At 42.3% G+C, this 23,862-nt stretch overlaps 1 protein-coding gene across 8 annotated transcripts in view; it reads right to left on the bottom strand.

The window, feature by feature from the left end:
* OSBPL3 (oxysterol binding protein like 3) overlaps positions 1 to 8,944 on the bottom strand; it is a 210,021-nt gene extending 201,077 nt beyond the window's left edge. For all 8 annotated transcript variants that reach the window (XM_004377467.2, XM_004377465.2, XM_023732341.1 and 5 more), the window contains exon 1: positions 8,384 to 8,944. The gene's annotated coding sequence lies outside the window, so the exon portion shown is untranslated. The remainder of the gene's footprint in view (positions 1 to 8,383) is intronic.
* Between the last annotated feature and the right edge of the window lie 14,918 nt (positions 8,945 to 23,862).

The raw sequence follows: 23,862 nt of genomic DNA on the forward strand, positions 1-23,862 counted from the left end.
CTTCCCCTGGAGCTGACACCCTGAATTTGGACTTTTAGCCTATTTTGACTGTGAGGAAATAAATTTCTCTTCGTTAAAACCATCCACTTGTGGTATTTCTGTTATAGCAGCACTAGATGACTAAAACAGTAATTAATGAATTCTCTGCATGACTGTTTAAAGTCTGTCTCTCTCTCTAGACTGTAGGCCTTTGAAGGGAAGGTCCATGTCTGTCTAATTCATCACCATATGCTCTGTACCCAGCCTGGTGCCTGGCACATAGTGTGTGCTCAATAAATATTTATTAAATGTATAAAAGAAAACCACAGTACATGCTTTAATACCAGAGAGGCAATTACTACAAGCTTAATGCTTGTGAGATTTTAAAAATATATACATATAATTTCATTTTTGCTTCAAAACATTTCAGATCACTGCCTACCACAAGTGATTTGGGAAGAATGCTTGCTTTACAAGACTTAAATTATAACTTTCAATTTCTTGTGACTATTATAGCATTTGATATCAAGACAGAAAACTAGCATGGGAATCTTTAATAGTGCTACATTTTAATATATCATAGAAAAGTGTTATTCTATTGAGGAAAGTGTTTGACCCACACAACATTTTAAAAAAGAACAGATTTTAGTATTTTAACTGAAGAATATAGAAAACTTTATACTGACAGTTGTCAATTCTCTGTATTCTCTTGTTGGGCTGCTCATTGTAATTTGATTCTGTTACGCTTTATATTCAGATACTTTTCAATTCAAGTCCACTCGACAATCTCAGAAGTCACAGATAAGCATATTCTCCAGGGCCATCCAGCTAGTCCACATCCCCTCAGAGAACTGGGTGTATTACCTTGGCTATTATTTTGTGAGTAAACAGACATCTAGACAGCAGTATAATTTTGATCAAAAAGAAATTTTGTGAGAAAGCAATTTGTTTCTCAGCTTTAAATCTACACAGTATTATTATTTAAGAATAATACTCCACGCATATTCTATGCTTGCAGAATCAAGAAACAATCATATTCTGACTTTCAAAAAAACACACTTAGGCAAAAGTGGTTATAAAGCAAGTCTAGGGAAAATTCACTTTCAGGGGTATAAACAATGTGAACAATGGAATTACCACTGAGTATTCTATATTTTTCCAAGATGAAGGAACTATTTCATCAACTTCAAAAGAATAAGACAAATAACTATGGCTGCTAACCAAAAGGTCAGCAGTTCGAATCCACCAGGCTCTCCTTGGGAACCCTATGGGGGCAGTCCTACTCTGTCCTATAAGGTTGCTATGAGTCAGAATCCATTTGACGGAAATGGGTTTTTATGGTTTTGGGTGGTAAAGTATGTGTAACATAAATTTTGCCACTCTAACCATTGTTAAGTGTATAATTCAGTGACATTAATTACACGACAATGTTGGGCAACCATAACCACTATGTATTTCCAAAACATTTTCATCATCTCCAACAGAAATTCAATATCCATTAAACAATTACTCCTCACCTTTCCCTAACCCCCAGCCCCTTGTAGCCATTAGTCTACTTTTGGAAGGTTTCTTTTTAATGATAAATTTTGTTGATGATTCCAACATAAAAGGAGTTGTACTTTTAGTAAAATGTTTTACTCATTCAGATGTTTATTATCTACCTTGTGTCAGGCACTGTACTAGCACCAAGACACAACACTGAACAAGACTCAAAGGAACTTCCCATTTTGTCCCAGACTGCACATCAGGATCACTCAGGGAGCTTTAAAAAAACAATACCAGTTACATCAACCGATGAATGGATAAATAAAATGTGAGGTATCCATATAATGGGATACTATTCAGCCATAAAATGGAATGAAGTACTGATTCATGTTATAACATGGACGAACCTTGAAAACATCGTGCTACGTTAAAGACATACACAAAAGGCCACGTACTGCATGATTTCATTTATATAATCTCCAGAATAGGCAAATCTACAGAGACAGAAAGTAGATTAGTGGTTGCCAGGTTGGGTGGGGGGAGGGAGGGGGAAGAAATGGGAGAGTGACTGCTAATGGTTATAAGTTTCTTCTTGGGGTGATGAAAATCTTCTAAAATTGATTGTGGTGATGGTTGCACAAGTCTGTGAATATACTAAAAACCATTGAATTGCATACTTTAAATGGGAGAATTGTATGGTATATAAATTATATCTCAATAAAGCTGTTATTAAAAAAAATAAACAACTGGATAAAGTATGCTACATCCACATAATGGAATACCATGCAGCTATAATAATGAATGAGGAAACTTTAAAAAAAAAAAATCCAGTGTCTAACCCTTCTCACCCCAAACCAAATGATCCAGAAACTTTGGGAACAGGGCTTGGGTACCTGTAAAAACCAACCCGTTGCCGTCGACCCGATTCCAACTCATAGTGACCCTGCAGGACAGAGAAGAACTGCCCCACAAGCTTTCCGAGGCTATAACCTTTACAAAAGGAAACTGCCACATCTTTCTCCCGCAGAGTGGCTAGTGGGTTCGAATCAAGCTTTCAGTTAGCAGCCCAGTGCTTAACCACTGCACCACAAGGCTCCTTAGGGCTTGGGTAGGAATTTTCTTTTTTTAAGACCCCCAAGTAATTCTAATGCAAGCCAAATGAGAAACATTCGTTTAGGGGAAGAGTCAGACAAGTGACCAGTAATCACAAAACAGTATGATAACCACTCCATATAAAGCGGGTAGGCACACAGGCCATGAGAAGGCTCAGGAAGAGGACGTCTTCCTAGAAGTGACGGCTGTGCTGAAATGTAATGGATGAGTGAGAATTAGCCAGATGAATATGTGTGAGGAAGAAAAGATGATGAGGAGAATAGAAGACTGTGCAAAAACTGGGAGGCCAGAGCGCATTATGCATGGCCCTGGAGGTGGGGTGCTGTATTAGTTCAGTGTGGCTGGAATACCAAGCAAAATGATGAACATTGAGCTATGAGGCTGGACAAGGAAGCAGGTGCTGATTCATAAAGGATCTTATAAGCCTGGTCAAATTTTTGGAATATTCATTTACTGATAAATACTGACAAAAATTTAGTTTGAATACAGTAAGTTTTAATATATTGTTAATAACAACAGTATCACCATATATTTGAAATAGTGTCAATATGCAAGATACTTATTCTACAGACAATGTTTGTTATACATGTAGATTTGAGATATGCTTATAATATCTCCCTGTGGAGCCTTGGTGGCGCAGTGGTTAAGAGCTCAGCTGCTAACCAAAAGGCAGGCAATTCGAATCTACCAGTTGCTCCTTGGAAACCCTATGGGGCAGTTCTATTCTGTCCTATAGGGTCACTATGAGTCAGAATCAACTCAACGGGAACAGGTTTGTTTTTTTTTTTATAATATCTCTAGAGTCCCCAGATGGTGTAAACAATTAATGTTCAGGCTGCTAACCAAAAGGCTGGAGGCTTGAGTCCACCCAGAAGCACCTCGGAAGAAAGGCCTGGCAATCTACTTCCAAAAAAATCAGTCATTGAAAACCCTATGAAGCATACCTCTATTCTGACACATACCGGGTCACCATGAGTCACAATGGACTCCATAGCAACTGTTTTTTTTTGGTTTTGCAATACTTCCATGGTCCAAACGTCAGAACAACCAAGACAGGTGTTTTTCATGGATGCAAATAACTAAGAATTCTATTACTTCATTATAAGTTGATGAAGGCATTAAAGTATTGCGGATCAAAAAGCAAAAAACAAAATGCTGCCCTCCAGTTACTTTTTTCACAGAATATTCTAACAGAATGTAACCAAATGTAATTGTTTAATATTCCTTTTTTAATTGAACAGCTATTATGGATAGGACATCAGACTTCGTGATGTGAGGGATAGAAATATGAAGAAAGCACACTCTTCCTGTCTTCAAGGTATTTAAAATCTAGTAAAGGAGGCAATATATTTGCAAAAATAACTAGGTCACTAGGCACAGGGGTGAGGGAGCGGGGGATATGATAGGTACAAAGTGTTGACGGAAGGAAAGAAACCAGTAACATACTCAGTGGTCAGAAACTGAACTGGAGACTCTCTTGTGCTTTTTTGGAAAAAAAAAAATGCTCTGAAATTGGGTTAGGGAAGTTAATCTGGCAGAAGAGGTTTGAGTTCAGCCTTGAAAGACTTAGGTTTTCACAGGGAGAGATAATGCTCGCTTCCAAGGCGACAAGAGTGCATGGGCAATGGCAAAATACTTTGTTGATCAATAATAGTTCAGACTGCCAGCACACAGGGCTGGCGGATGGTAAATGAAGGTGGGAGATTGAGCCCAGGTTGCAGAGTCCTGACTTTAGGCTATGGGGTCTCTGCTTAAAATAATTTGGTAGACAGCAGGACCTGGAGTTTGAGTCTCCATTCCACCATATATTAACAGGGAAATAGTTGTGAATTTAACTTTCCCAGCCTCACCCCAAGACTGGGGGCATGACGATACATGCATTATGTATGATAATAAATACTACATGCATTATGTATGATAAGACAGACATGCATGACAATACCTGCATTAAATGCAATAATACATTCAGTATTGCTGAGTGGTTGCTCTGTATTGCTTCAGTCTTGCTCTGAGGATTATATGCAACAATGCATGTGCAGTACTTATGACAGTATCTGACACATAAAAGTTCAGCGGCTACCGCTGCTATTAATATTATCAGCATTAACTGTCAAAGCCACCTAAGACTTTTTAGCAATATAATGTACTCACCTGTAAAAATGGAGGTAACCTCACATCAATGCGTGTCAAGATTGTGAAGATTAAATGCGATAATAACAGTGCTTAGTATCTGGTCTACAACTATTATGGAAAATATAGTGATAAAAACAACAAATCTTCTTTTAACTAAGCAATAGCTTTTGTTACAAATAAAGCTACATATCTATTGGTCATAATGTTGGAAACCACATTTTGTTTTCTTGGAAGCAGCCCAGCACACTAGAGAGAAAATAGGCTGTAATCCTCATTCTGCCAGGATGGCATAAAGGAGAGACTTTGGTAGGAAAACCCACCTGTAGGCAATGTTAGGACAGACTGCAGAAGTCCCTAAGTGTCTACAGTAAGAAGCAACAGGAAGGGACAGATGTGAAAGACACTGAGAAAGAAGAAGACAGGAGTTGGGTTGAGCACGAACATGGTCGCATCAGTAGTAACTGGGAAACAAAGATTTCCAGAGGAGAGGGCCAGAGAGTTAATGAATATTTAGATTTAGATAGGAAAGAAACTTGCAAAGAACTATAAACAACTCTCAGTCATACAAGAAAGACTCTTTCAGCTTTCATCTTCCCTGGTGTCCCAAGCCCCATCCCTTCCATGAGGTTTTAGTTTGTGGAGGATTCTCCAGCCCTCCCTGGAGCACTCCTGAATGGAATTCACAATTAAGAAAATACAGTACTGCAGAGAAGCACATTATTAATAAAACTGTGGATTATCCAGACCCTTATACAAGGAAAAAATGTTACATCTGCCCCTAAAAAAACTGGAATGGAAATGGAAGGAAACAAGGAAACTCTACTTCCTTCCCTATCCCCTATGCTGCCATTAGCCCTTTGGGTGGTAACCATGCCACACTCCAACTTCTCCTTCCCCTTAGTTTCAACGCAGGACTGGGAAGAGTTGAAGTGTAGTTATTTTACTAACAGTCTTTACTAACAGACGCTTTTGGAATTAGTAGTCGTTTCTAACTCCCCATTCTACATATGGGAACAAAGAAACGAGCAAGCATTCCAGTACTTTCCTCAGGAGGCATCAAGCATTACTGTTCAGGGTTCTTCATTCCCCGAAGTGGGTAAAACCAATCAGATCGCACTTCAGATGGCATACATATCTGCTTTTTAAAAGATTTAAGTGGAAGGAGGATTTCCTTTCCTCCTCTATTAAAAGCCCCCAGATTACCATACCCACAAACCAGAAATTCAACTACAAAAAATCAATGGCAGTGAGAGTCTCAACACTTCAGAAAACAGTACTACTAGAACTGATATTGGCACCAGAAGTTTTATAGCTCAACCTTAGATGGTTTTAATATGTTATGTCATTGGGCTCTATCATAATGTGTTAATATCTAATTAAACATTGGGAGTAAGAGACATCAGTTTAGTGGAGGGAGGGCAGGGTTTAGAGTCACAGTCAATAGCCTTTCTGACTATTAACAAAATCTAGCCCAGCAATTTACTATTGACCCTGGGCAAGTTCCTGAATCTAGGCTTCAACTTCTTCATCTGTAAAATGGAGATAAACTCACATCAATGCCTGTCAAGATTGTGAAGATTAAATGCGATAATAACAGCAGGTGGCAGCCGCTTAGTATCTGGTCTACAACTATTATGGAAAATATAGTGATTAAAAACAACAAATCTTCTTTTAGCTAAGCAATAGCTTTTGTTACAAATAAAGCTACATATCTACTGGCTGTAATGTTGGAAACTACATTTTGGTTTCTTGGAAGCAGGCCAGCACACTAGAGACAGAAAATGGGCTGGAATCCTCATTCTGCCAGGATGGCCTTGGGAAAGTCAGCTAACTTGCTGGAGCCTCAATTTCCCATCTGGTTAAAAGTACCTAGCTAATAAGGCTACTATAGTGTTTACTAGAAGCAATGATGGTTGAGTGGTAGAATTTTCATCTTCCATGCAGGAGATTCCAGTTTGATTCCTGGCCAATGCACCTCACGAACAGCTACCACCTGTCTGTTAGTGGTAGACTGTGTGTTGCTATAATGCTTAACAGGTTTTAGTGGAGCTTCCAGACTAAGACGGACTAGGAGGAAAGGCCTGGCAATCTACTTCTGAAAATTAGCTAATGAAAACCCTATGAATCACCATGGTCCAGATCAGCAACTCATTATGGGGATTGCATAGGACCAGGCAGCGTTAAGTTCTGTTGTGTATGGGGTTGCCATGAGTTGGGGCCAACTTCAAGGCAACTAACAACAATGTTTAATGAAGTAATTTATACAAAGTACCTAATACACATCCTGGTACTTAGTAGGTCTAGCTCAATAAGTAGTAATTAATTGCTATTTGTAGAAAAAATGGATACATAAAGATGAAAATCAAAACCAGCAACTGTATCTCACAAGTTCTCATATTTTATGGAGAAGTTTTCATTCATTCTTCAAATATTTATGGCACACCTGTGTGTCAGGCACTGTTCTTAATGTTGGGGATCAAGTGATGATAAGACAGATAAGGACTCAGCTTTCCTGGAATTTACATTCCAGTGGGGGAAGGCAGATACTAAGTAAGCAAAGGAGATAATTTCAGAGAGAGATAAGTGCTATGAGGAACACCAGACAGAGTGGTGTGCAAGCAAGGTGGTGGAAAGCATGGTCATTAGCTTGAGTGCATTTCAGCCCAGTCCTGCCTGACTTGTCTCCCTTGGCCAGCAGAGGGACCTCCGCTTGTACAATGTTTGGGGATGCAGTGAGAGGGATCAAAAGCCAGGCCTACGCTTTATTTGTCTACGGAAATACCTCTTTTGCAGCTCCAGTTTAAAACATTTCTTAATGCCCTCATCCCAGTACTAAAACTCTGAGAGTCAGTGCAACATCTGGGGGCACTCAGACTCATCTCAGCGCAGTTCCTGGACACGTAAAAGGCGACAACTTCACAGCTCCTATTTCTTCAGTTCAGAGACTACCGACTGAGAAGACTGGTAGTTTGTGAAACCGAGAAGGGAGAGCACAACTGTGCAGAAGGCGGCGGGCAAGTTGCGTTGCCTAAGGACGGCAGCGCGCCCTGGCTAAGAAGTATCTGGACGATCTACAACAGCACCGGTCAGCGACTCCAGCAGTTGCAAACACTTCCCAGGGCGCAGGGAAGCCCGAAGGGGCGGGTGCTCATGGCCCCCAGCCCGAGCCCAGCGGCGCCGGCAGCCGAGGGAGACAAGCAGGCAGGCAAGGAGAGGCGGGCGAACGGGCGCGACCGCACCGCCGAGCTTCCCTCGTGTCCCCCGGCGCGCCCCATCCGCGGATGTGGTAAAGCCTCCCGCGGGGCCAATAAAACAGGTTTCCTGTGCCTCCCAGGACAGCCACTCAGCGCCGCATCATCCTCCGGGGCCCGGACCCAGGCCCCTGCGCTCGCTGCCTTCTCCGCTTCAATCTCGGCCAAGCCGTTCCTACGGGGACCGGAACCTAGGGTGGGCAACGGCCCCTACCACCGGGGATCTGGCGCCAGCACCGAGAGTGCCCCCTACCCCGTTTCGGGGCTGCCCTACCGGCCGCTCCCCGGGTAACAGGAGGCAGAGCCCACGATCGGCCGCGGGAAACTAGTGACGCCCCGAAATCGCAGCCCCTTCCGAGCCCCTGCCACCGCCAGGCCCCCACCACACACCACCCCATTCTGGAGGGCGCCTCAGCGCTTACCTGCGCGCTCTGCAACCAGCAGACGCCGCCTAGTTTCCCGGTGCCGGGCTCCAGGTTCGCTCAAAGACCAGAGAGGAGGCAAACCCGGCTTTTCTGGCCGCTCCGCAGCGCGCAGCTGACAGTTCCCGCACCAGCCACAGGAGAGGGGGGCGGGAATGGCCACTGGCAGACGGACGGCGGCAGGGCTGGAGTCCACGCTGCGCACCGGCTGCCAGCCTCTCGCCTCTCCCCACTGCCCCGATCGCCAGCGGTGCGATCGCGCTGCCAGTTCCCAGTACTTTGCTCAGAACTTCTCGGCGCACGCCGCCCAGCGATTAGCGGGAGGAGAGGGAGGGAGGAGCCAGAGAGCGGGAAGGAGCCTGCGTCGCCCTGGAGGCGGGGCCAGCAGGGAGAGTGGGAGGTGGCAGCGGAGTGACCGGCACTGCTACCAATAAGAAGTCGCCTCCGGGGAGAGAGGCGGGACAGTGCCCTTGGAAGAAGGCGGTGGATTCTATGACGCAATCGCGGGAGTTTGGACCCGGGTTCCGGACAGGTGGGAAGGGCGGAGGGAAGCGAGAGCTGAGGCGGGACTTAGGAAGGGGCCCCGGCTGCCCAGCGCGGTGCGGCGCGCTGTAGGCGCTTCATAAGTGTTCGACGAATGGCGTTTCCGGGCCAGGGCAAGAAGGAGAAGGGAGGGTGGCGCGGGACCGGCAGGTATGAGGAGAAGGGTCTGGGGGCACACGTGGTTGAGCAGGCGAAGAGGACTCAACCTCTTGAAGAAGTCAGACGGCGGCAAACGGATCGAGGATGGAGAAAATACGTGGTGAAGGGAGGATGGTAGGGGCCAGAAGACGAAGACAGATTCTGTGTGGGACCCGGGGCCCAAGACTGTGACCCCGACGTCCAGAGGCAGTAGTGCAAATTCGTGCCGGGGGCCTAGCAGAAGACCAGTTTTAATTTTTCTTCTTATATGCAGCTCATTATCCAGGGGCAGGGGAGGGGCATCATAGTTAAAATCCAGAAGATGTTTAGACAGACGAAAAAGTCCAACCGGTTTGGCTGCCCGCTGGCTTCCTGGCCTCTTGCCCCAAGCATGAATACGAGCAATTGGTAATTTGGGGTGAGCGTGGAAACTGGAAATGCGTCGAATGCCGCAGTTGGCGGGGTGGGAAGGGAATCATCGTTTACTGAGTGCCTTCTGTGTGCCAGGTACAGTTGTGGGCATGCAGCTGTGATAATGGCACCTAGGTACTTAATTTCATGGAGCTTATATTTTAGTGGGGAGGCAGACCATAAACAAGAAAATATATAAACGACCAAGAAAATGCTGATCAACTTTGAGCACAGAGGTGAGGGCTAAGAGCTTTCCAGTGTGTTGATGTGTGTGATAGAAGCTGCTGGGCGCCCTGGGAAGGACTCTGCGGAGGTAGCATGCCCATTCCTGAACCGGAGAAAGGAGCAGCCACGCCCCAGTCTCGGGAAGAGCGTTCTAGACAGAGGGAGCGGCAAACAAGGTATTCAACCTCCTTGAAGACCCATTCTGTCTATCTCACACGCTGGGCAGTGCATGTGGCTCGCCAGGCCCGGCGCCCGGCACAGGGTAGGGGCTCCAGAATGCTAAATGCCCGTCCCGCCTCGCCACCTGCGGCACTGGGCGCATTTCCAGTCTCTAAACTGACCCCAAATTAAGGTTTCTTAGGCCCTTTCTGGAGCCACGCTATTCGCATTTCTTATTCATCGCGCTCGGTTCTCCCCTTTCTGGAACCATCCCCGTCGCGGAATGTCTGGGGCTGTTTTGGATCTGGCGGGCGAGGGCGGGAGGATCCCGAAATGCTGCAGAACGAAGTGCAGCGAGTCGCGACTGTCATGCTGCCTGCGTCGCCATATGGAGAACCTTATTGGAGAAGATTTACAATTCGAGTGACTCGGAGGTTCTTAAACCACCCCCTGCACTCGACGAACGCCGGGTGGAGGAAAGCGTCTGGCAGGCGTCCGGACCCTTCATTTCTAATTCAAAGAGCCATCTTGCCCACGCCCAGCCCCGACTGCTTGAGCAGTTAGACTTTCTTTACCCACGGTTCTTCCATTTTTCGTAATTCCTCTCAGAGACAGAAGCTCCTTCTTCCTCCCTTCCTTGAGCTCCTCCCCCTTCAAGCTCTTGGAGTTCTCTGGTCTTTTCCTCTTCCCACCTCCCACCCTCACCGTTTTATTAGCATTGTTTTTGTTGTTGTTGTAGTTGTTTTCCCACAGGAGACACTAGCCTTAAAAATCTGTAAGGAAGTTATTTGCATAGGCCTTTACCGTTGAGGGAAACGCTGGTGGCGTAGTGGTGAGGACTGCTAACCATAAAGGACCACAGTTTGAATCCATTAGGCGCTCCTTGGAAACCCTATGGGGCAGTTGTATTCTGTCCTTTAAGGTCGCTGTGAGTCGGAATCGACTCGACGGCAACGGGTTTCGGTTTTTTGTTTTTTTTTTTGTTTTTTGTTTTTTGAGATAGATCATGTTCTTGGCTTTTTCTTCAATTTCTTCCAAAAAGCCTGTGTATATACTTTTTTTTTCTCTATTCGTACTTGAGCCAGTTAATTGGACAGGATGAGAGTTATTCATATTCAGATTGTGCCTTGCCTCCAAGAAAAAGAGGAATCTACTGCGTTTTTTCATAGTTCCATTTCCTCTTCTACTCCCAAATAAGCTTCCCAGCTCTCCAGCTCCTAAAAACAAAAGGAAAAAAAAAAAAAAAAAGAATGAAAGTCGAAACTCATGCAGAGCTAATTATTCTTGTTAATGTCCTAAAATTAGCTTTTCCTTCAGTTTTATTTTACAGCAACGATCTGAATGTCTACTGGAGAAAAATGAATGGTTTGTAGTAAGCAGTTTCTTCTTTGAACTACTGGGGGGAAAAATGTTTTTTAATCTTTGGAGACACACCCACCCAGCTGGAAATTTTCAGTTGGCTGCCCTGATAGAGAGTGTTCTTAGCTTCTGAAATTCATAATAGGTAAGCAGGTGCTACTTGATTTTGCACATTTTAATAGTAAAGGAGGACCCCTGATGGTGCCACCTGTTAAGTGTGCTCAACTGCTAACAAAAAGGTTGATGGTTGGAACCCACCCAGTTGCTCTTTCGGAGAAAGAGGTGGCCATCTGCTCTCCTAAAGATTACAGCCAAGAAGACCTGATGGGGCAGTTCTGTTGTGTCACACGGGGTCGCTATGGGTCAAAATTGACTACATACACCCAACAACGATAATAGTAAAAGAAGCTGTTCAAAATGGAGTGTAGTGACAAGGAACTCTGGAGTTCTCTAGAGTCAGAATACCTGCGTTCCTGTCTTGTTTTGACCACTTCTGGTTCTGAGAGTACCTTTCCTTGTCTGTAAAATGGAGATAGCAAATATACCTACCTGGCTGTGAGAAGAGTTTGATCATCTGTGTGAAAATAATTGCACAGGGCTCCTCAATCACAGCACTATTGACATCTTTAAAACTTTTATTGTGGTGAAATATATGTAACAAATAATTTGCCATCTTAACCTTTTTTAAGTGTACAATTCAAGTGACATTAATTGCACTCACCATGTTGTGCAACCATCACCATTGTCTGTTTCCACAAGTTTTTCATGACCCCAAACAGAAACTCAGTACCCCTTAAGCAATAACTCCCCCATTCTCCTCTCCACCCAGCCTCTGGTAATCACTAATCTACTTTTGTCTCTGCATTTGCCTATTCTGGATATTTCATGTAAGTGGGATCATTCAATATTTGTCCTTTGTGTCTGTCATTTCACTCACTATAATGTTTTCAAGGTTTATACATGGCATAGCGTATATCAAAACTATTTATTTTTATGACTGAATAATATTCCATTGTATGTACATACCACATTTTCTTTATCCATTTATCTGCTGATGGAACTTGGGTTGTTTCTCCCTTTTGGCCATTGTGAATAATGCTGCAATGGACTTTGGTGTAAATATTGACATTCTGGGCTGGATAATGCTCTGTTGTGGGGGGCTGTCTTGTGCATTGTAGGATGTTTAACAGTATTCCTGGCATTTACCCAATAGATGCCAGTCACACCCTTCCTCCCCCAGTTATAACTATCAAAAATGTCTTCATACATTACCAAATGTCCACAGTGGCGGGGCACAAAACCACTCCCAGCTGAGAACCACTGATCTAGCACGTAGCATGCCCACAGATTCGGAGACAATATGGGGAAGTACTTAAGGATGTGCATTTCTGAAGTGTGATCCTTAGGCAAGTTTTGCTTCCCTAAAGCAAATGGGAATCATAATAATGATAACTTCTTAAGGTTGTCTAAGGATTAAGTAAAATTGTGCATGTAAAAGCAATTTGCACAGTGCCTGGCGCATGGTAAGCACAACACATGATTAGGTATTGCTATCAGAAAAGGATAAATTTTTACATGTTAAAGGTAATTTTTTTGAACCTCTGAATCTGAGTTGCTGGTAAAAATCATTATGGCTGTATGAGTGATTAGTATTGTTAGGCTGTTTCCCCTTTTGGTAGAGAGATGATCGTAACAGACAGATGTCTCTAAAGTAATTATTAATGATTCATTTTCAATTTTGGATAAAGGGGTGATCCTTATCTATAATACTATTCCATTTTAGCTGACATTTACAAGCACTTACTGTGTGCCAAGCACCATTCTAACCAAAGAAAAGTAGAACTGATATCCCTGTATTACATGAGGAAACTAAGACAGAGAAAGTTAAGTAACTGCCCCAAGCCATACACTCATAGTGGTAGAGCTGGGATTCGAAGCCATGCAGCCTCACTCCACTCCCCATGCTCCTAACCACCGAACACTACTGCCTTCCCAGTGACAAAATGGGGAATAAAATTTATAAATAGGGCCAGAGAAACATTTAAAATTCAGAATGTCCTGAACTTGAAAAGTGAACAGATCGGGACAAGTGCAAGATAATTTACTGAAGGAAGAAAAATTATAGAAATGTACAATGACATATACTGGCAACATGGGAAAAGAAATTAAAGTTTCATAAGAAGACCTGGGTGCAGAGAAAAAGTGCATTGTGTAGAGATGGAGGAGACTTGGTTCTAGTCCTGGTCCTGCTATTGACTAACTGAAACCCTAGGCAAGTCAGGTGACTGGTGTCATTTTCCTCCTGTGAAGTGAAGGCATTGGGCTACCAGTCTCTGCAGCACAGGAAGGCATGTGAGAAGGAGATTGGGTTAGAAGCTGAGTGAGCCAAGCCACAGCATCCACCCTATCTTGTCTTCTAAATTTTTGACAAATACATTGGTAGGAAAAGGTTTTTTATGTTATATCCTCTTTGCTGTATTTTAATCTTCATAGGATAACCCAGAAGGACTAGTCCTTCAACAATTCCCATAAGTTCTCATATCTTGACATGCCTTCTTCCCTTCCCGCTGCTACTCCGATCCTTGCCTCATTACAGACATCATTATTAGGTCATGCCTGTCTTTCCCACTGAGCCTAGGGTCTCAAAATCCTTCTCAACACAGTACTTCAGGAAGTCACTACTAATAGATCAGGGCTGGCATATAAGATGGTGTTGAATTGCCATCCTGGGGCTAGATGATCTTAAAAATCCTTTTCATCTTCAATCTTCTGGAATAATGACCACAATACAAATGTGACAAGAAGAAACTATGTAGTTTATCACCTCATCAACCTCTTTCATAGAAGAGGAAACCAAAACCCACAGAGTTTCACCATCTCAACCGTAATCATATAGCCTATGAATGGTCAGAGGCTGGTTCTTCTACACTCTTAAACAGTCTTTTTGCCAAATCCACCACCTACAGGAGGCGTGTGATGATGGGAAGCAAAAGAGAAAACACTTGCCTGAAGCAATGATGCAGGCCCATCCTCAGGAATACAGCCTGACTTACCTTCTTCCTCCTTCACTTTTTTCTTCAAAACAAATCAAAGTATTTAGTTGCATTTATGAGTTCCTTGTAAATGTTTCTTCAAAAGTGTTAAAGAGCTCATGACTAAGGATTGCACAAGAATTCACCAATTCCTTCATTAAATATAGGTCAACTGTCTCCTTTGTGTATGGGACCATTTTTAGCAGGCACTCTAGGAGATCCAAAAATTCATCAGTGGGTGTCCTGCCTCATGCTTTCACAGTTTCATATATAGGCACATGAGACATGTACATAAATAACTAAAATACAAGCTAAAAAAATGGAAATTGTCCAGAGTGGCACCAAAAATGTGTTAAGAGAAAGGAGAAATTATTTTGGGAATTAGGAGCAGAGAGTCACTTCCTACACGTCTTTTTTGACATTTTCAACTTTTAAGCAAAATTTACTATTATTACAGTGAAGTTATCCTTGTAGAGGAAGTTGTAACATTATTAGATTTCCTGGTTCAGCTACAGCTCCTACTTGGTTTAAGTAGATACTGTCAGTAAAACTAAGGGTCACTTAGTTCATTCTAACTCTAAATCAGTCCACTTTCATCAGATATTTAAAATTTCTGGGGGTGTTTTAAAGGAAGAATGTTCACCTTCAGTGACAAGAGACTAGCTATGCTAAAAAAAAAAAAATCAGTTTTTTGGCATGTTGTACTCTGGGAGCATAGGCTCCTTTTAAAAAGGAGTTTAACAGGGGTGTAGGAACACAAATGTCAGATACATTAAACCATGAAACAATATTTCCTTCAGGACTGAACTACCTAAGAAGTAAGGCTGAGCGTTCCATTATCCTTTAGGTACTGTATAACATATGGGCACCCTATATTATTATTTGCTTTAAGTACTTAATATAAGAATAACAGCCCACATGTATTTAACGTTTATGTGCCAGGCACTGCCAAAGTGGGCTACCAAGATTGCTGCTACTCCTGCTGCTTCAGGAAGTTACCTGTCAAATCAGAAAGATTTGCCAGAACCACACCTCTTCTGCCCCAAGCCACACTAGCAAAATGTACGCCTCAACACTGGCATCTCTCCCCTATTACCTCATCTCCCAATTCATGTCTTGTGTGAGTGCCTCTGATTAGCACGTTCCAAATCAAATCTGCAAATCTAGTGCAAGGAAGGCTAGGGGATGCAATTTCCAGCTTTCCAGCCTCTGCAGTACGGAATGCACCTGGGAAGGAGGTTGGGTTAACAGCTGAGTGAGCCAAGCCACAGCATCCACCCTACCTTGTCTTCTAAATCTTCAACAAATCTATTGATAGAAAAAGGGTTTTCATGTTAAATCTCTTTGCCGTATTTCAGTCTTCATAGGGTAACCCAGAAAGCCCAGTCCTTCACAAACTCCTGTAAGTTCCCATCTCTTTGTCTCTACCAGCTCACCTTTGTGCTCACCTCTTCATTTTGTCCTATTGTTGTTAGGACTTGTATCATATGACTTTCATCAAAAGAAAGTGCCCTGACAGCTGATCCTTATTACTTACACACAATTCCCTGCTGATTCACAGCAACTCAGAATATCACACTCAGATGGAATTAGCCTTTCAAGAAGTGACTGTAACTGAATTACTGGAATTGAAAATAAACTTCTATATGAAGATATATACTTAGAATCAAGCATATCAATAACTACAGTCCATTTTTTCCCTCAGAGTGAGTGCAACTTGCTGGGACTATGAAATGGAGGACAAGAGGGAAAGAACGTCTGATTCTGAAAGAATGAGGTTCCAGTGTTTGCTTTATTTCATTATTTCTTACAAAAACAACTTTATAGACATTAAAGAAAGGGAATAAAATTGCCTGTAATTCTACCTACAAAGAGAAAAACAACATGTTTTCATTATTCAATGTTTCTTTGTAGTATTTTTCATGTAGTTGTAATTTTAGGGTAAATGCAGATTTCAATTCCATTTTTGACTTGATATTACATGTTTTCCAAATGGCTGCTTTATAATTATCAGCAGAATATTATGAATTCATTAAAATAATCTTTGTTAAGACTATGGAAAACCCTGAAAAACATATATCAATTAAACTTATACCATTACAGAAAAAACTGAATTTTAAATACTACCTTTTCCATTTTGTAGTTCTTTCATCCTGGGTAAGTGATTTAACCTTCCTGAATTTTTACTCCCTCATTTTTAAAATGAAGTACGTAATACCTGCCTCATAGTTATTATGGGGATTGAAAGTAATAATATGGTGATCAACTGAGGTAGGTCCCCAAGGAAAGTAAGGTATTTATAAATATTTATTTTTGAGTGATTTTCTTTTTCATAAGCACCTCCCCCCAAGTAATCTCTATTTTAAATCATGTTGCAAGAAAATATCTCCCACTAGTTCTTTCTTTAGGATTAGTTTCTTAGAGAAATTCCTAGAGTGGGGTTACTTGGTATTAGAGATTGTATTGTGTCCCCCAAAAATATGTGTCAATTTGGCTAGGCCAATGATTCCCAGTATTGTGTGGTTGTCCACTATTTTGTGATTTGATATGAAAACCCTATGTGTTGTAAATCCTAACCTCTGTGATGTTAATGAGACAGTATTAGAGACAGTTTTGTTAATGAGGCAGGACTTAGTCTACAGGATTAAGTTATATCTTAAATCAATCTCTTTAGAGATATAAAAGAGAGAATCAAGCAAAGAGGAGAGGGACCTCATACCAGCAAGAAAGAAGAGCCGGGAGTGGAGCACATCCTTTGGACCTGTGGTCCCTGTGCTGAGAAGCTCCTAGACCAGGGGAAGATTGATGACAAGGACCTTCCCCCAGAACTGACAGAGAGAGAAAGCCTTCCCACGGAGCTGGTGCTCTAAATTCAGACTTCTAGCCTCCTAGACTGTGAGAGAATAAATTTCTGTTTGTTAAAGTCATCCACTTGTGGTATTTCTATTATAGCAGCACTAGATAACTAAGACACTTGGTTAAAGGATGTAACGTGTCTATAGCTCTGAAAATTGCTTTTCTCAAGCCTTGTACCAGTTGTTTTTACTGTAGCAATGCCATTTTCACCCTATCCCCTCCCATATTAAAACCAGTTGCCATCGAGTTGACTCCAACTCATGGCAACCCCATGTGAGTCAGAGTAGAACTGTGCTCCATAGGGTTTTCAATGGCTGATTTTTTGGAAGTAGATCACCAGTTCTTTCTTTCAAGGTGCTTCTGGGTGGACTGGAACCTCCAGCCTTTTGGTTAGCAGCTGAGCATGTTAACCTTTTGCACTATCTAGGGACTCCTCTGCTACATTAGAGAACAACATTTCTAAGGGAAGCATATAATAATTAAAACTAAACAAATAGAAGTCAGGAACCTGCTTGTTTATCCTGCAAGCTGAACCACTTACTCACTGATGAATACTGTACCTGGGCAACATTTTCCCCAACTAAGAGTAAGCAGGAAATCATTACAAGTCCACATACTGAAGGAGGCTGAGCTCTGGGAAGCTGAACTTTCTTCACTGGCTTGACCATTTGTGTCTAACAGCTTAATGCTGGAGTGTGTTTGAATCACAAAAGTAGCTGTTATTTTAAGGAGACTGGGACAGAGGATCTCTGATGCCAACACTCTTTTCTGGGTGGCAATCAGTCCAAAAAGACCTCAATTTTAAAGGGTCTGTCATAACTACTCCCAGAGTCTCATCTGTTATAGTGGGTATTTACCTTTGCCAGTGACTGCTTTAAGTATGCATGGGCACGTGCCCCAATCCTGTTCATTGAAACATGAAGATGATCCTGCTGGGGCTTTGGAGTAATTTATATCCCGAATAACATGAACTCAGAATAACTTTTGTGTAACATAACCCACATGACACCAGCATAGGTGTCTCTCGTGACTCAAGAGGACTTATATAATATTTAGTTGGGTACCCATTTTATATTTCCTTCTGGATTATAAACTCTTTTTCATATTCTTCATGGTTGTCCTCCCTTTATATAGCACAGTACCCAGCACATAAAAGACATTCCATAAATTGTTCATTGAACAAATGCATAAATATATTTTCCTTGAAATTACTATCCAAATTCACTTGGCAAGGTGTTGTTGTTATTGTTAGTTGCCATCATTTCTGCTCCAACTCATGGTGATCTTATGTATAACAGAACGAAAAGTTGCCTAGTCCTGTGCTGTCTTCATGATGGTTGGTATGTTTGAGTCCATTGTTGAAGCTGTTGTGTCAATCCATCTCACTGAGATTTTCCCTCTTTTTCATTGCTCCTCTACTTTACCAAACATGGTGTCCTTTTCTAGTGATTGGTCTTTCCTGATGATGTGTCCAAAGTAAGTGAGCCGAGGTCTCTCCATCCTCACTTCTAAGAAGCATTCTGGCTGTATGTCTTCTAAGGCTGATTTGTTCGTTGTTCTGGCAGGCCACGGTGTTTTCAGTTTTCTTCACCAACGCCACAATTTGAATAGATCGATTCTTCTGTCTTTCTTTTTAATTATCCATCTTCTGCATGTATATCAGGTGATTGAAAAGACAATGGGGTGGGTCAGGCACACGTTAGTAATCAATGTGATATCCAGTGGTATCACTAGGGTTGGTGTCACTCAGTACGGTAACTCATGATGTCACCTGTTCATACTAATTACCACAATATTGTAGCTAAAACATCAGTTTGACAAAATCAGAAACTATAAAAACAACTGGCATGCTGGTAGCACGTGCAGATGAAACCACGTGCAGACGAAACCACGTGATTCAAAGCATCATTATAATTGGGTAATAATAGCAGCTCTGACCAGAGCGCATTAGAAGGTTCAAAAGTAAATTAGCATAGAATTTTACCCTTTAGGTACATTAATACATGTAAGCCGGGCTTACCAAAAAAGTTTTTTGTTTTTATAACTAACTACTGGGATATTTTTATAAAAACAATAAATTTCTGCCAAAACACTGCACAAAGATTTTATGGACAGTCATTTCACTGTCACCCCCTCTGACAGTGTCATAGTGACACCACTGGTGACATCTTTGCTTTTGAAAACTTTAAAGAACTCTTTTGCAGAAGATATTCCCAATGCAAATACATCATTTGATTTTTTGACTCCTGCTTCCATGGACATTGATTGTTGATCCCAGTAGCATGAAATCGTTGACAATTTCAATTCTTCTTCATTTATCATGATTTTGTTTATTGGCCAGTTGTGAAGATTTGGCAAGATAGTAGAATTATATTCCTATTGAACTACTAGGATATTGTCTTAGTTATCTAGTGCTGCCATAACACAAATACCACAAGTGGGTGGCTTTAAAGAACAGAAATTTATTTTCTCACAGTTCAGGAGGCTCAAAGTCTGAATTCAAGGTGTGGCTCTAGGGGAAGGTCCTTCTTTGTCTATTTCAGCTTCTAGTAGCTGCTGGCAATCCTTATAGATGCATCTGCTTCTATAGTCTGTCTTCCTCTTCTCTTCATCTCAGAAGTGATTAGATTTAGAACCTATCCTACTCAGCTATGACCTAACATAACAAGGAAACCCTACCTCTAAACAGGATCGTATTTATAGGTATAGGGGCCAGGAGTTCTCAATGCATATTTTGAGGGGACACAATTTAATCCATAATAGATACTTTGGCTTCAAGTAAGAAGAAGATATATTATCTCACATAACAAGAAGTCTGGAGACACAGTGACTTCAAGGCTGGCTCATTCAGGGCTCAAACCTGTCATTAGAGGACCCAGGGTCTTTCTCTTTCTCCGCTGCCAAGTTCAGCATCAGGGCTTGATCCTCAGGCTGGATGTAATACAGATGCAGCAGTTACCAAGAGTATGTCCAGAAAACAGTCACATCCAGAGGCAGAAAAGAAGCGTATACCTTCCTGAGTCACACTCTGTGAGTAAGGAAACCTCTACAGAAGCCCCCTAGCTGAGTTATCTTCACGCATCGTTGGCCATAATTGGGACACATGCCCACTCACACTTAAGGCAATTGCTGGCCAAGACAAAGTTCCCACTATGACTAATTTAGACCGTAGGGCTCATATCTGACCTCAGGAGTCCTGGGTGGCATAAATGGTTAAGCACTCAACTACCAGCCAAAAAGTGGGAGGTTCAAACCCAGCCAGACGCACCTTGAAAGACAAGCCTGACAATCTGCTTCTGAATAGTCACAGCCTTGAAAAGCCTATGAAGCAGTTACACTCTGTACATATGCGGTCTCCATGAGTTGGAATCAACTGGACAGCAACTAACAACAACAACAACAAATGCATATCTGACCGCAGACCATTTGGCGTCTCTGTCCAGCCCTGAGCATCCTGAGAATGATCAGACTGATGAAGAAGTACACTAAAAACCCCCAGGACTTGTCACAGAGTTCCAACTTCTAAAACACCACGCTGGATATAAAAAACTCACTTCTAAGGCATCTCAGAACCACACATTAAAAATCAAAGATTCATCAAATAATTCCCTGAGAACAGTCATCCTCAGCTTCCTCCTTACTCATTATTCATTATTTGTTTTTGTTTCCTTTTCTTAAAGTGCTTTTTTGCTGCCGTCTGAAATGACATTCTTCCAAAGTTTTCTTCAGGGACTGCCTTCAAGGCTTAATAACAACATTTGTATATATTTATGCAGTACCTGTCGCTCTGGTGAAGAAAGGCTCCGTCTAATTCTTAGAGAGAAACTTTAATTTTCCAATAAATTACAGCCTGAAATTGGGGGCCATTTAATGGTTTAGGAGAAAAAAAAAAGTTTCTAAGTAACTTGCAGTTAGGTTGAGCCATGCTACCACCCTTTTCGTGGTTTTCTCAGTGTAGTCTTATTTAAAAGGTAAAAAGGGTCTCCTGCTTGTTGGATTGCTTTTTTCTGCTTCTAATACAGAAAAAAAAATTGTTCTCACATAGTGAGCTGTATTCTATTGTAACTGCAGCTGGAGTGCTATTACTTGAATAATGTAAAAGTTTCAATGATATCAAGTGTCAAGTTTTGTAAGCGTTTAGCTTAAAGGGTCTATTATTTCTGCTAATAGCTGCTCTAGTGTATCAATAATCCCCAAGACCACCCCAGGTTTGATGATTTGCTAGGAGGATTCATAGGACTCAGTATACAGTTGTACTCATGGCTATGATTTATTACAGCAAAAGGATACCAGGCAAAATCAGCAAAGAGAAAAGGTACATGGGCAAAGTCTGGAGGAAACCAGGCTTCCAAGAGTCCTCTTCCCATGGAATCACACAGGAAAAGCTTAATTCTTCCAGCAACGAGTCGTGACAACACGCATGAAATGTTGACAACCAGAGAAGCTTGTTAGAGACTCAGTGTGTAGGGATTTTATTGGGGGCTAGTCCCTATGTGCTGCAAATGGTTTGTGCTCAACTAGTAACCTAAAGGTTGGTGGTTCAAACCCCCCCCAGGGGTGCTGCAAAAGAAATACCTGACAATCTGCTTCCATAAAGATTAAGCCAAGAAAACCCCATGCAGCAGTTCTACTCTGTAACACATGGGGTCACCATGAGTTGGAATCGACGCAACAGCAATAGGTTTGGTTTTTTGTTTTGGTCACATAGGCACCCTCTGCTTAACCTGTTGCTGTCAAATTGATTCCAACTCATAGCAACCTTACAGGGCAGAGTAAAACTGCCCCATACAGTTTCCAAGGAGCGGCCGGTGGATTCGAACTGCCAACCTCTTGGTTAGTAGCCATAGCTCTTAACCGCTGCACCACCAGGGCTCCACCATCTGCTTAGCACAAACTGAAATTCCAGACTCCAGAAGGAAAGCAGGTATTCCACATAAACAACATTATTTGCACAAACACTTTAGGTAGAGTTAGTCACTTTTATCTGTTAAGGGATTGTGGGAAGTTTCCCTAAATCTAGGTGCCCAGATGCCAGCCAAGGGCCAACCTTGCAAACAGATCTTTCTAAGGATAGCAGCCAGTCCTCTTATGTTAACTCTTGTCTGCACATCTTCTATACACTCGAGATGTGGCTTGCCTATACACTAACCCTCTTAACAAAACAAACTTTATTCTTTCCTTCTCAAGAGCAGACTGAGCAGGTACATTCTGAAGGATTTCTTTACTGTCTTGGCTGTGTATCCATGTCAGACTCACATGGCTTCTTTCAGGAAAATGAAACAGTGTTTTGCTGGGAAATGTGTACAGTTAGACTGAGGAAGTTGGTATGGAAAGCTTTCTAGCACTGCTCAGGAATGTCCAAGAATGTCAGTGAGATCTTGATCAAATCAAATAATGAGCCCACATTATTCATTATTAAAAGAAAAAAAAGGAGCCTGACTCTTCAGTGGCATATATTATCGCCACACCCATCTTGTCAGTTCTCTTTCCCCTTATCAGTGTCATTAGTCACCATGAAGTGTAAATCAAAAGTGCTCATGAGTTTTTAAGCACTTGTCCATATTTTAACAATAGGTAAGAAAATAAGTCCATCATTACCTTTGCTAATAATCTTCTTCTGACCCTAAACACTTGGAGTTAGGAGAAATCACATTTGCAAGCAATGTTCACAAGGGAGAAGCAAAGACTCTAAATTGTCAGAAAACATGTAGAAATACTTCACAGTGGCATGGCAGGGACTTGGCCAAGTTTGTGCAGAAGATGTTGCCCTGGTGTCGGGAGAGAATGACCACAGCACTCCCATGGAGATTTTCCTTCAAAGTGGTGGTGGCTTTGCTTTGTTTTCATACCTGTGATGATGGATTTGTATTGTTCAAGCTGCAGGTTGGGAGTGGCAAGAATAAAATGTACTTCACTCTGCAGTGAAAAATAAACAACACCTTGGCTTTGCATAGTGTATTCAATACCCAAGTGAGTGGGCCAGTCAATCAATTAAACAAAAGTGTACAGAGCCCTGCAAGGGCAGGGAAGGGGACCGGGTGCTGTGGGGGTGAAAAAGGGCTGTGGAGGAGCTTACACACCAGTAGAGGAGATAGACTTACACAGAGCACTCTAGGAGGGTTAAGGTTGTGTGTCAACATGGCAGGGGCGTGATTCTCAGTGGTTTGGCAGTCGTATGATGTTGTGATCACTTCCATAATGAGATTTGATATTATGTGATCACCTCCATGAAGGGATCTGCTGTGAGTAGCCAATCAGTTGAAAGGGAATTTCCTAGAGTGTGTGTCCTGCATTGAATATAAGTGGATATTCTGGCAAGGCTTTTGGGCTTTTCCTCATTCTGGATCCTGCAACTGGCCCCTGTTCATCTGACCTCCGGTTCTTGGGACTTGAGCTAGCAGCTTACCTGCAGTCTTGCCTGCCTATCTTGGGATTTGCCAGTCTTTGCAGCCTGTGAGCAAGAGCCCTGCTCTCTGACCTGCCGATCTTCGGTTCGCCAGCCCCTGCAGCTATGTGAATCAGGAGAAGCCTCTATCCTGACCCATGGACTTGGGACGTTCCAGCCTCTACAACTGTGTGAGCCATTTCCTTGATATAAATCTCTCTATATATATATGTATTTATATGCTTTACCAGTTTTGCTTTTCTAGAGAACTCAGCCTAAGACAGAGGGCCGGGAAGCATCCTTGAGAACTCTACCAACTGTGTTCTACCTGTTTTTCCGAAGGAACCCCACCCCATCCCTCACAAAAAAAA

The sequence above is a fragment of the Trichechus manatus genome, unplaced genomic scaffold (genome assembly GCF_000243295.1).
Source record: "Trichechus manatus latirostris isolate Lorelei unplaced genomic scaffold, TriManLat1.0 scaffold00050, whole genome shotgun sequence".
NCBI lineage: Eukaryota > Metazoa > Chordata > Mammalia > Sirenia > Trichechidae > Trichechus > Trichechus manatus.